Source organism: Elgaria multicarinata, chromosome 13 (assembly GCF_023053635.1).
Source record: "Elgaria multicarinata webbii isolate HBS135686 ecotype San Diego chromosome 13, rElgMul1.1.pri, whole genome shotgun sequence".
In the NCBI taxonomy this organism is placed as follows: domain Eukaryota; kingdom Metazoa; phylum Chordata; class Lepidosauria; order Squamata; family Anguidae; genus Elgaria; species Elgaria multicarinata.
This window is the reverse complement of record NC_086183.1, coordinates 13,711,318-13,725,793: the sequence shown is the minus strand read 5'-3', so window position 1 is coordinate 13,725,793 and position 14,476 is coordinate 13,711,318. Positions and strand designations below refer to the sequence as shown.

At 44.7% G+C, this 14,476-nt stretch overlaps 1 protein-coding gene across 2 annotated transcripts in view; it reads left to right on the top strand.

Moving 5' to 3' along the window:
• The window catches only part of OPRD1 (opioid receptor delta 1), a 48,135-nt gene that overhangs the window by 27,141 nt on the left and 6,518 nt on the right, over positions 1-14,476 (top strand). The gene's annotated exons all lie outside the window — the stretch shown is intronic.

Here is a 14,476-nt window from a genome sequence, read left to right as displayed (position 1 = left end):
TACTTGGTTTGTTCCTAGTTATTGCTGCTGGAATAGTAGGATGAAACTCTCCGCTTATTAGAATTGAGATTAGTTGATTACACAGACCACTGGTGTGACTATATGGAAAGGAGGACAGGGCTCCTGTATCTTTAACAGTTGCATAGAAAAGAGAATTTCAGCAGGTGCCATTTGTATATATGGGGAACCTGGTGAAATTCCCTCTTCATCACAGCAGTTAAAGCTGCAGGAGCTATACTAGAGTGACCAGATTTAAAAGAGGGCAGGGCACCTGCAACTTTAACTGTTGTGATGAAGAGGAAATTTCACCAGGTTCCCCATATATACAAATAACACCTGCTGAAATTCCCTTTTCTATGGGTGACCCTATGGGTGACCCTATGGAAAGGAGGACAGGGCTCCTGTATCTTTAATAGATGCAAATAAAAGGAAATTTCAGCCTGTGTCCTTTGTATGCCTGCAGCACCTGATGAAATTCTTGCTTCATCACGACAGTTAAAGCTGCAGGAGCCCTGCCCTCTTTTGTATCTGGTTACTCTAGCATAGCTCCTGCAGCTTTAACTGTGGTGATGAAGAGGGGATTTCGTCAGGTGCTGCCTGCATACAAAGGACACAGGCTGAAATTTCCTTTTCTATGCATCTATTTAAGATACAGGAGCCCTGTCCTCCTTTCCATATGGTCACCCTACTGGTGTAATTCTTTATTAAGCTGCTTCTTAAATTTGGAATGGCATACGGCACTTCTGAAAATTAAAAATAAACATCCTTGCCTGGTGCATCTTTAAATTCCATGTGTCTTTAACCAAGGCAGCTGCTTAATCACTACAAATATGATACACCAGGGATACACCCGTTGCAAGGGCACAGGAAATCCATATGCTTGCCATTTTTGTCTAAATCTTCCATCATAGAAAAACTGGCTTCTTGCTTCCTTGCTTCATTTCATCCTCAGCTGCTTAAGAACCCTCAACTTCCAGAAAACGAGACTGAAAATCAAAACCCATGAAGGCTTGGGGGAAGGGTCTGGAGGGCACCTTCTCTCCCCCCCATTGCTTTCTGATCTGCACGAGAAAAGGTTCTTGTAACAATGTTGAGGCTTCCTTTAAAAACACCCCAAAACTAGATGATTGCAGTGAGACCTTCTAAAAAGTGACGGCAAAATATAAGCAAGGTAAATAAATAAATTTTAAAAAGACGCACGTACCTAATACAAATTTCAGCTCTCTGTGATATCTAGGGATAGGCAATGCTTTTGAGCCATGGGCATTTTTAGCAATTTGAGAAACTGTCCTGGGCACCAGCACAAAATGGCTGCCATGGGAGGCATGGCAAAGGACAAGTCACCTGCCCAAAAGACTGACTACAAGGCAGAGTTGGGATCTGAGACCCCAAACAACACCTTTGAACTCACAGTTTTTGACACCAACAGAAATCCCAAATGTGCTGGAAGAAAATGTGTTAATTAAAAAAAAAAAGTGGGAAGGGTTAGAGTCACTTGGTGGGTGTCAAGAAAGGTACCTAGGGGTGCATTGGTGTCCATGGGCACCATGTTGCCTACTCCTGTCATAGACCAAGGTCTTTCAAGAACTAAAGTGCAACAGCTGGCCAAGTGTCCGTGTAGCACATGGAGCAAGATACGGAAACTGCATTCATCACACGCTTCAAAATATGCATATTAATGGCAGCCCTTTGACTTACCTTCTGTTTCTGATGTGGACATCAGCACTGAACTCTCGCTGTTGCTGACCAAGGGGGTTATCTGGCCAATCAATTTCACCATTATGCAGTGGGGGCTGGTGGCTCCGATGTCATTAAGGTGGTGAATCTGCTTCGGGGTTTAAGTCAGGGCTCTGACTGGTTCTGACTGAAACCTGGAGCGGATTCACCACCCCACTGACTTCGGAGCCTCTAATGCTATTACACATGTAGGGTGGTGGCTCACTTGTCTTTTCATCAAAGAACTCCTTTCGCTCTTGCCTCTGCTTTGCTTGCTTGCTCCACGGATTCGTTATATCAGCAGCTTGTTCCAAGGATCTGTTCTGGAATGTCCTTGGATGTCCTGACAAAGAAAGCAGTGTCTCTGAGCACATTCAGAGTGTCTTTCCCATTTCACAAAACTGTCATAGGCCACAGCTAGACCTAAGATTTATCCTGGGATCATCCAGGGTTCGCTCCTGCCTGAGCACTGGATCCCCTGTGTGTCACCTAGATGAACAGGTTTGACCCCTGGACGATCCAGGGATAAACCTTAGGTCTAGCTATGGCCATAGTGTCAATGATAGGGAGGGTTCAGAGGTCAAACGGCACTTTGTTTTCAATACATCCTGCCAGTTCCAGATTTTAAGGGTGCCTTCAGCAAATGCGACACCCTCTCCATGGTGGTCCTTCCTATTAATTTCCTCTGGGCCTAATCTAATTGCATTAGGCCCAGAGGGAAAGAGTGAAGTCAGCAGAGGCTGCTCCTAACCTCTTCATGTCTCTGTTCAGTTAGAGAGGAGAGATAAATAGGAGAAATATGTTCGGCGTGCATTTTAATGTGAAGTTTAGAATTCTGGCCAGCCAACCAGCCAGTCATGGTCTCTCCATTCCATTCCGTTCCATTTCCCCTCACCCTAGTTTAACAACTCAAGGTATTTCACAACAAACACAACATATTCTCAACATACGGTTTTAAAAGAATCAATCAACGAAAGATCGTACTAAAGGCAACATGATTTAAGAGGCAGGGATAGCTGATAAATCATAGTTTTACCGTAGAGCATGAAGACTGGGAGATTGAGTCAGAGCTTTGCAGAAAAGATGGGTTTGGGGGAAGGAGCTGAAGAAGGTGATTCCAAGCTTCATGGGCAACAAGGAAGAAAGGTCACAATTGTTCGATGTGAGGAAGATGGAGATCACTGGATGGCCAAGAATGGTCCATTTCCTATTCTTGTGACATGCAGTCTATACTTCCTAATATTGGAATTCTCAGGGAAACTTGCCTGAGGAAACAGTGTGAGGAAACGTGAGGCGTGCAGGAACCCTGGAAGCAGACTTATGTGGTGGCTCAGAACCTAGGATGTGACAGAAAGATGGGCCAGAGATTAGCCCCTCAAGGAAACATCACGTGCTGGTATGGAGACATTCTTCCAGGGTGGTAGAACCTGATTGTTTAGCTTGGAAAAAAGGAGACTAAGGCCTTAGCTAGACCTAGGGTTTATCCCAGGATCATCCCGGGGTCATCTCTGTTCATGTAAATTACACACAGCATATCCCAGGGGCAGGCAGGGACGACCCCGGGACGATCCCAGGATAAACCTTAGGTCTAGCTAAGGCCTAAGGGGAGACATGATAGAGGTGTACAAAATTATGCATGGTATGGAGAATATGGACAGGGAGACATGTTTCTCCCTCTCTCAAAATACTAGAACCTGGGCTCATCCCATAAAACTGATTGGTGGGAGATCCAGGACAAATAAAAGGAAGTACTTCTTCACACAGTGCATAAATTAAATTATGGAACTCACTACCACAAGATGTAGTGATGGCCACCAATCTGGATGGCTTCAAAAGGAGGTTGGATAAATTCCTGGAGGAGAAGGCTATCAATGGCTACTAGCCCTGATGGTTGTGTGCTATCTCCAGTATTCGAGGCAATAAGCCTGTGTGCACCAGTTGCTGGGGAACATGGGTGGGAGGGTGCTGTTTCACTATGTCCTGCTTGTTCATCCCTGGCTGATGGCTGCTTGGCCACTGTGAGTGCTGGACTAGAAGGACCCTTGGTCTGATCCAGCAGGGCACTTATGTTCATATTGCTGAGATGACAAGCCATAATAAGGACATTCAGACAACTTGCCTCCTTTGAATTGAAGGACACCTGCATGCCTCTTACATTTGCAGCGGCTGTGCCTCCCAGGGTTGCATGCTTGCATGTGAGGATGCTCTATGCTCGTGCCAATGTATGCATGTAGAATGCCTTCGTGAGTGAGAAAGATCCTGGCCTAACCAGGGCTCCCGGTTGAGTAGAGGCGCTCCATGCATGGACTTCAGTACGCATGTAGAACCCTTTCACACATTCTTTAAATTTGTATGTGTGCAGAGGAAGGGCATATCTGAAACTCCCTAATGGGGTATTTCAAAGAACAGTTATCACAGGACTGAAATTCCTATATGGCGTCTCCTATCAACTCAGGGCCCTAAACCAGCTTTCCCAAGCCTCACTGGGTACAATGGGATTTACTCCCAGATAAGTTCGCATAAGGTTGCAACATAATAATGGTGTCCCTATGGAAAAAATCTACTGTAGTGCAACCACTTAAAAGTACATATCTCTAATGTCTTCTCTTAGGATAAATATGTTGGTCATCATTTCTCTAAATGTTCTAAATGGATAAAAGCTTGGAAAAGTATGGAACGTAATAGCTCCTTGGAATCTGTCAGTCCATCCATTCTCAGCATCAGCACTAGCATCATAAAACCCCGCACTGATATAGTTTTCAAATTCACTATTTGACCTTAGACATAATCTCAGTAGCAATGCTAGGATTTATCATTGTGAATGGTCGTGTACCTTTACTATGCAAGCTATGGTTAGTTATTGGCCAGAATACTTCAGTTTATTTCCAGGGCAAGTATAGAGATGTTTCTGGAAACAACCTACATCCATGTATTTTTATTGTAGTAGATCAAGGTTAATGCAGCTCAGTTTTCTTTAGATTAGAGGAAGGGGTCAAACTTACTTTTCTAAAAGCAATTTGAAAGTAACATATAGGTACTGCTCCATAGCTACCGATTCCCCAAGGTGTTGTTGGATGGCAATTTCTATCATAACTCAACAATTGGCCATGCCATCCATGAATGATAGCAGATGCCATCAAATGACATCTACAGACCCAAGGTTGGGAAAGGCTGCCCTGAACAGATCTTCACCCTGCTCTAGCAGAATCACTCTTACTGTCCACACACACCTTGAGGGTCATCAGTTGAGCATTTTATAGCACACTCATTACTGGCCACCCATGGATTTTCATGGGTCCTTTTCACTATGCCATCTGCCTCCTGCTCGTCTCCTGCTCATTTTTCCATCACAAAAAATGACTGGGAAATTCCGGGTTTGGGGCTGTAACAAAGCTTGACGCCATTTCCTGCTGTGCGCAGGAGAAGCAGCGTGATAAAACGCCCACTGAATGGGCCACGTAGTCATTGCTTGCTTCCTCTTTCTTCCCTGTGTGAAGAAAGAGGAAGTCGTTCGTCCCTATTGTGGGACAGAAGCAGGAGGCAAAGCGATGGTAGGGAAATGCGATTTTCCCCCTTCTGATGATACTCCTTGAATATTCACAAAAAGCCCTAAGTGCTTAAAGGTGCATTCCTATGCATGAAGAAGGAGGGAAGGAGAGAGGGAGGAGGGAGAGAGAGGGGATGGAGGGAGAGAGAGGGGGAGGGGAGGGAGGAAGAAGGAGAGAGAGAGAGAGAGAGAGAGGGAGAGAGAGAGAGAGAGAGAGAGAGAGAGGCCTTAGCTAGACCTACCGGATAATGCTGGATGGAGGAAAGGTGATCTCGCATTGCGATTAATGTGAGATCTCTCCCTCATTTAAATATAAGGCGTGGCGACCTCTGGAAGAGAGGCGTCGCACCTGCCATTTTTAAAATATTTTTAAAGCGACAGGAGCACAGGAGCGCTCAAGCGACTAACTGTGAGTGCGTGGTTGTTGTTTTTTAAAAAAAATGATTTCCCCCGCTCCCCCCACCCTCCCCCCGATGGGCGCAGCTCCCAGCAAGTAATTGCGCAGAGCCGTGTAAACCCACGGAAACGGGCCACATGCTCAGCCTGAGACCGCGGAAAAAGCGGGGCCAAAGGGTAGGGCTGTATCTCAGGGCAAGGGAGGAATGATCCCTCCCTGATCCCGGGAACTCCTGTGCGTCATCTGGACACACAGGGACAATCCTGGGTATCACCCTGGGATATAGAGGGAATCTACACGTCGTACTGAAGGCGCTCGCGTACGCCTCCAGTGCGCCCTCAAAACGATGGTGTAGACGGAGAAAGAAGAGATGGAGGAAGAGGCGGAGGAGGAGGCGGCTGGGGAACTGGCCGCATCCTTGCCGCCACCACCTCCCCGCCAGCCTCCTGCTGCTGGGGTAAGAGCCACCCGGGTCGGAGAGCTCGGCTTCCGCTTCTGCCAAGCTCTCCAACCTGGGTGGCTCTTACCCCGGCAGCAGGAGGCCGGCGAGGAGGCGGCGGCGGCAGCAAGGACGTGGCCAGTTCCCCAGCCGCCCCCTCCTCCGCCTCTTCTTTCTCCGTCTGCACCATCGTTTTGAGGGCGCACTGGAGGCGCACATGAGCACCTTCAGTATGATGTGTAGATTCCCTCATAGACTGGTCTAGCTCAGGGATATAGCTAAGGTCAGAGAGAGAGAGAAATTTCCTACAACTCCCAGCTTTTCCCAGCCAGCATGAAGGTTGTAATAGGACTTTTCTGCCTAAACATGCATAGGATTGTAGTTGTACCCCAAAGCACCATCAGGATATATCTAGATGGCTATGAAGCCATTCTCTGGCATCTAAATGTCTCTACCCCTATGCAGGCAAAAGGAAAGTTAGCAGTTAATCTTTGCACTGTCCAACTGCGATGTGTTCCCAGTTACAATCGCACTGCTGTGTTTTTAGAGTAATTTCTTTGCCTCCGAACAGCGATTAAGGCAGAGTAATTAATCAGCAATGTGTCAAAGCCAGGAGGAGGTGCCGGCGCCTTTATCGCATCAAGCTTTTCATTACAAGAGAGACTAATTATGACTCAAGTTCAAATCTATGATTTGAAAGTTAACCTTGATGCTAACCTGAAAAAAACCCTTTGGGCTGGAGGAAATGTTAAGAAGGGAGTTTGGTGGAAATGAACGAGAAAGACTCCTGTTCATGATAAAAAGAAAAAGAAAAAAGGGAGCAAAGGAAACTATGTTAAGTCCTTTGCAACCTATACGTGAGTGTGGAGGATTTAGTCTAGACATCTCCAGCAGGGATGGAAAAACCCCAGGGGCAAACTGATGTTGCTACCTAAGAATGTTGCCATGTTTCCTCTATCCCGACATGTGGGGCTGGTGAGTAAAAATTTGATGTGGGGCGGGGCTAGGAATATTTGATTGGGATGGTGCAAGTATTCAGTGGGGGAGATTTTGATGTTAACAGACACACCCAAATTGAAAACTCTGGCCATGTTTCATCTTGAAAGGTCTGGGAGTAGGGTGTATTGTCAGTACCTTCTACCCCTTATTTATTTATTGCATTTATATCCTGCCTTTTTTCCTCCAAGGAACTCAAGGTGGCATACATAATCCTCCTCCTCAACATTTTTAGCCTCACAACCACCACCCTGTGAGGTAGGTTGGGCTGAGAGTCTGTGACTGGCCCAAAGTCACCCAGCGGGTTTCCATGGCTGAGTGGGGACTAGAACCTGGATCTCCTGACTCCTAGTCCAAAACTCTAACCACTACACCACACTGGCCCTCCATTGGGATAGAATCCTACCTCTGAACCTGGATATTGCATTAAGGGTGGGCAGCTTATCGCTCTGCAGATGTTTTGGCCTGCAACCTCCACCAGTATAGTCAATGGTGAAGGGTCATTCATTCATTCATTTATCTATTACATTTATATACCGCCCCACAGCCAAAGCTCTCAGGGCGGTTTACAACAGTTTAAAATAATAAACATTAAAAAGTATACAAGATTTAAAAAACCATCAGAAACAGAAACAGTATAAAAACAACAGTATCCATTTAAAAACAACAGTTCTGGGGTCCATTAGAAACAAACTTAACGTTGTTAAATGCTGTTAAAATACTGTTAAAATGTTAAAATGCCTGGGAGAATAGAAAAGTCTTGACCTGGCGCTGAAAAGATAACAATGTTGGTGCCAGGCGAGCCTCATCGGGGAGATCATTCCACAGTCAGGGGGCAACCACTGAGAAGGCCCTCTCCCTTGTTGCCATCCTCCGAGCTGCACTCAGAGGAGGACCTTAGATGTTGAGTGCAGTGAACAGGTAGGTTCATGTCGGGAAAGGCGTTCTGTCAGGTATTGTGGTCCCAAGCCATGGGAGTCATTGGCCAAAACATTTGGAGGGAACTCAAGATGTCGTACATAATCCTCCTCCTCTCCATTTTTATCCTCACAACAACAACCCTGTGAAGTAGGTTCGGCTGAGAGTCTGTGACTGGCCCAAAGTCACCCAAGGAGCTTCCATGGCTAAGTGGGGACTACAACCCGAATCTCCCAACTCCCAGTCCCATACTCTAGCCACTACACCACACCAGCTATCTGTTCAATGTTATCCATTCAATTTCGTTATCCATTCAATGTTGAATGGAAGAGGACAAGGAGAGAAAGACATAATATGAACACAAAAAGATAATGACCTCTTTTTCTCTGTTTACTGCTTAGTGCTGGCTCATATTGGAGTGTTTTGGAGTTACCACCCCCACCCCCGGAATATCAACATTTATTTGAATATATATTATCAGTCAAAGGCTTCAACCTGAAATCCAGCCAGTAAAACATTACTCTTCCCCTGGCCTTGAATGGGAGCCAGCCATAGATCAAACTCAAGGTGACACATAATCCCTCAAGAAAGAGCTTCTGCCACCATCACTTGAAGCCCCACCCCACCCCTCAACCTTCACCTCTTGGCAATAAGCTTTTTTTTAAGCCAGGAAAAAGGGAGTTTCAGAAGATGACCATTCAGTGACACTTACTTGCAGCTGAATGCATAACCTTCCTCCATTCAAACACACACACTCAAACGCATCTTTGAGGGAATGTCAGGTGGTGAAAAAGCTCCATCGCTGTGATATTTGATTGGTGATGGAAATCTCACATAAACAGATCTTGGTGAAATCGCTCCACTGTGTCATTCTGCTCTTGTTTCTCTACCTGCCATCTTTCCCCCTTTGGCATTACTACCATCAGTCATCCAAAAACCTGCTCTCATTTATGACCCTCACTATGCCAGGAAGAAAGAACAGAGCCATGTAGATGGACCAAGGGTCCATCTAGCCCAGCACTCTGTTCAGACAGTGGCCAACCAGATGTCGACCACAGACCCACAAGCAGGACATGGTGCAACAGCACCCTCCCACCCATGTTCCCCAGCAACTGTTATATATAGGCTTTCTGCCTCTGATGCTGGAGGGAGCTTAGAGCCATCAGGACTAGTAGACATTGATGGCTTTTTCCTCCAGGAAAGGTGGAAATGTCCAGGACCATTTCGCTTAGGAAAAAGGTGAATTTGGGGAGATGTGATATACAGAATGCACAGTGTGGAGAAAATGGGATGGGAGACATTTTTCTCCCTGTCGCATAATACTAGAACCAGGGGTCATCCCATAAAGCTGATTGGTGAGAAGTTCAGAGCAGATCAAAGGAAGTACTTTTCACGCAGTGCATAGTTAATCCTCCCCGTTTCGTTTCATGGTCACTGTAGTAAGGAGGAGCAATGCGGGACTAAACTGGCTGTGTGCTTTCTGTAATATTCTGGCTTATCCTTCCATGCAAACATAACCATCTAGTAATAAATGTACATACAGATATCTCCATTGGTTACTACTCCATTTTGGACCACAATTCAAAGGGCTGGTGCTTATTTTTAAAGCCCTCGACAACTTGGGACCAGTGTACATGAAGGAATACTTGCCTCCACATCAACCTGTTCAGTCTTCCTCAGATGATTATGAGCAGCCCTCCTGCAGATGACCCTACCATCAGAGGCTGGGAACTGGGGAGAGGGCCTTCTCTTAGTCATGGCACCCCATTTCTCCAATTCTCTCCCCAGGGAGGCTTGCCTGACTCCTCCTTCCTTTGTTATCTTTTTATCCTTTTAATTTCTCCAGGCTTTTCAGTCTATGATTTTTTTATTCCTGCTTTTTTTTAATCAGGTAATTGTTACACTTTGTTTTATTTTTATTTTTAATTGCATTAAGCTGGCTTGAGAAGATGTATACTGAACAGCAGTACTTAAAGTAAAATAAAAGTTAAACTCCAAAAGATCAGAAGTGGAGCATTTGAATAATAAATATCCCCCTTTGATTCCCTTGCTTGATTCAGAAGTAACCCCCCACCCCTCCTTTCTGTCTACCCGGCAAAACAATTGAAATAATGTGGGCTTTGTTATGCAAAGCTTAAGAAATGTAAAATTTCAAATGATGATTGTTAATCATGAAATTTCCAAGAGATCAGTTTCCCATGGTAACCAGAGAGATTTCTGAAAGCAAACCTGGTAGAAAATAAAATAATACATAATAATTATTTCGCCATGGACAATTAGATTAAAAAGAGGATACAAGGAAAGCAGCCAACCATAGGAAGGAAGGTTTGCACGGCTGCTCCTGCAGTCTGAAAAATAGAGGGGGAAATGGTTTCTTTTGCAGTCAAACCTTTTCAGAGAGAGAGAGAGGTGGGAAGAGGTAGAAGGGATGCTTCTTGAAGCAAAATTGCTGCCTCTTCCTTTTGAATTCTCCAAACAATTGCTCTTTCTCTGCAAATAAGCCATCAAATGATTAATCCTCTTTCTTGTGCAGCTAGAACTATCACCGTTTAAGTAGTTTTTGTGTAGAATAGAACTGAATAATATATATATATATATATATATATCAACAAGATACAAGGATAGGCGAGGATAAGCATTTGCAGGTGCACAACCCTAACACTGATAATCTCAGGATGAAACCACAAGTTACTTTAAAGACAAAGCTAGCAACTACATCTTTTGTCTTGTTGTTGTTTTTTATTTACAGTATGGAGGGTCTGTATTTTTTTATTGGAAGCCCCCACACCGATAAGGGAGTTTTAATCCTTCTCTTCCCATCTGTGATTTTACTGGTAACCCCCCCCCCCCGGGAGGAGGGGAGAGTGACTACCAGTAAAATCACAACTAGGCAGAGAAAAATTAAGCCTCCCTTCTCTGTCTTTGTGGGGTGTACAATAGAAATCACATACACACAATCAAAAGGCCTTTTCTGCCCATCTAGCGAAGGCGTTTCGATGGACAGGAAGGGGAGGGGATTGAAGAGGCTGGGATATATGCTATCCCGAGGCCTCTTTTATACTACCCTTTCTGTCCCATTGAAACACCTTCACTAGATGGGCAGAAAAGTCTGAAATGTGGCCTTTCATAGAATAATAGAGTTGGAATGGGGCCTACAAGGCCATCGAGTTCAACCCCCTGCTCAATGCAGGAATCCACCCTAAAAGAATCCTGACAGATGGATGTCCAGCTGCCTCTTGAATGCCTCTAGTGTGGGAGAGACCACAACTTCCCTAGGTCATTGGTTCCATTGTCATGCTGCTCTAACAGTCAGGAAGTTTTTCCTGATGTCCAGCCAGAATCTGGCTTCCTGTAACTTGAGCCCTGCACTCTGGGAGGATCGAGCAAATATCATGCACATACGTATGTGTGGGGAGGGAAATACTGTTTATGCTTGAGATGAACCTTGGAGCAAAATGTAGCAAAGCCATCCGATGTGACCACACAAGTTGGCCTGGGTGTATAAGAGTAATTATTTTGTTTCTGATATACACATTTTTTTAAAGAAGAGAGCCTGGTCATTTTGTTGTTGATATCAATACTTTTATTGCTCCTTACATGCAGGGCTCATCTACACCAAGCAGGATATTCCACTATGAAAGCGCTATATAAAAGGCAGGAGCCACACTACTTCTTTATAGCGGTATTGAAGTGCATTGACCACTGTTGGGGGCCCATCGACACATTCCATCTACTGCTATATCCTGCTTGGTGTGGCTTCTGCCTTTTATATACCACTTTCATAGTGGAATATCCTGCTTGGTGTAGATGAGCCCTTAGTCTATAAACATTAGCAAGATAAAGACTGGATCATCCTCCTATGAATAGTGTAACAAGAGTGGCTGTGTTTTTTTTTAAAGCAACAGGGTCCCAGGCTTGTCTGCTGCTTTTGCTTTGCAAGTACTCCAGCGAGGATGCTGTTGAAAACTGATATCTGGAATTTAATGAGGCCTGAGAATTATTCATGGAAAGGAGGAATAGAGCCAGAAACGAAATGAATGACAGATATTAATTGATGCAGGATATAGATCTGAAAGCCTCCAAGGTTTAATAACTGAGATGAAATTCGAGGCAGCCTTCCCCAAACTCATGCTCTGCTGAAGTGCTGGACTATGAGTCTGCTGGGGATGATGGGAGTTGTAGGCCCACAGATAAAGACAGCATCAGGTTGGAGAAGACTGTTCCAGGGCATCAGCAGTTCATGAATTTGTTGGCAACAGCTTTGGCTCAGTCCCTGGCATCTCTCAGTAGGACCGAGAAAGACCCATGTCTGAAACCCTGGAGAGCCGCTGCTAGTCTGTGTAAAGCTAGGTGGACCAATCTGATTTTAGACAAGGCAGCTTCCTATGCTCCTATCACAGATGTGTCGGGTGGTAAGAATGTTGGTTTTGTTCAGAAAACACGTGAGCACACCCTGTTCGAAGCCCTGAAAGCAAATGAAAGTGTGAACAGGTGTCCGCCAAAAATATTTGCAAATTGTGGGAGAATTGGTTGCATTTGATTTGTGCAACTTTCCCAGTTTGATTTTGGGTAAAATTCTTAATTTGCGCAAATTTACCCTGAAGGCTTTACTCTATGGAGATAAGTTTTTGCACCTTGGATAGCTTCTTTAGTGTTTTGGCTGGCTCTGATTGGAACCTGGAGCAGATTTACAGCCCCACTGACATTGGAGCCACCAGCTTCCACTGCCTTCAAAATGTAACTCCTCTAGGTTCTGGGCTCAGTCTCAGACAAACCCAACTCCCATCTGATCCTTACCTACCCATCTTTATATTTTTGGATTTCCATATAGTAATCTTCTGGATTCCTGTATCTTGTTATCGTTTAGAAGGGAGGAGGAAGACTGCCTAAAATCTGGGAAGCCATCAAATGTTCAGTGGTTGGGGGAAAGCATGTAGGCCAGGGAAAGAGGATGTGGCCATCTAGGGGAGCCAGGGGAGCTGGGTTTGGCCCACGGGCCTGAGGTTTTGCACCCTTGGTTTAAGCTGTGCCCCCATCAAGGCTCAACCTGCATATTTGTAAATGAATGCCAATATCATAAAATGCCATTAAGCCTCCAGTGGCCTCCTCTGAGAGGGAACCAAAAGTCAGTTAATTGCACGCACACTCACACACACACACACCCCGGAACGACTCACATCTCAGAGAAATGGAGTGTAACAGTGTTTTTGTTTACAGGCCTTTTTGTATAACAACAAAACAAGTCTCCTATGATCAGTATAACAGATAGGCGATCTTACAACAGATAACAAATCCTAGGATCTCCTATAACAGATCCTACAAACAGATATGTGGACAGATAACTCTTAAACTATATCAGATCCTATAACAGATCTATGACAGATAATCTATAACAGATCTACAACAGATAACCTATAACCTATAACAGATCTATGATAAATAAACTATAAAAGAGCCCATAACAGATAAGCTAGAACAAATCTAGGACCTGTTATAGGATTGGTTATAGGTTACAAATTTGCTATAAGATTTGTAATGGGATCTGTTATAGATCTTATAACAAATTTATAACCTATAACCAATCCGACAGCAGGTCCTATGGGAGATCTTAAAGGTCCTATAACAAATCTCCTACAGGCAATTCCCATAACTGATAACAAGTCCTATGAGCTCCTACAGGTGATTCCCATAACAGATAACAGGTCCTATGATCTCCTAAAGGCGATTCCCATAACTGATAATAGGTCCTATGATCCCCTAGAGGCGATTCCCATAACAGATCCTATGATCTCCTAGAGGCGATTCCCATAACAGATAACAGGTCCTATGATCTCCTAGAGGCGATTCCCATAACAGATAACAGGTCCTATGATCTCCTACAGGCGATTCCCATAACAGATAACAGGTCCTATGATCTCCTACAGGTGATTCCCATAACAGATAACAGGTCCTATGATCTCCTACAGGCGATTCCCATAACAGATAACAGGTCCTATGAGCTCCTACAGGTGATTCCCATAACAGATAACAGGTCCTATGATCTCCTAAAGGCGATTCCCATAACTGATAATAGGTCCTATGATCCCCTAGAGGCGATTCCCATAACAGATCCTATGATCTCCTGGAGGCGATTCCCATAACAGATAACAGGTCCTATGATCTCCTAGAGGCAATTCCCATAACAGATAACAGGTCCTATGATCTCCTACAGGCGATTCCCATAACAGATAACAGGTCCTATGATCTCCTACAGGCGATTCCCATAACAGATAACAGGTCCTATGATCTCCTACAGGCGATTCCCATAACAGATAACAGGTCCTATGATCTCCTACAGGCGATTCCCATAACAGATAACAGGTCCTATGAGCTCCTAGAGGCGATTCCCATAACAGATAACAGGTTCTATGATCTCCTACAGATTATTCCCATAACAGATTACAGGTCCTATGATCTCCTACAG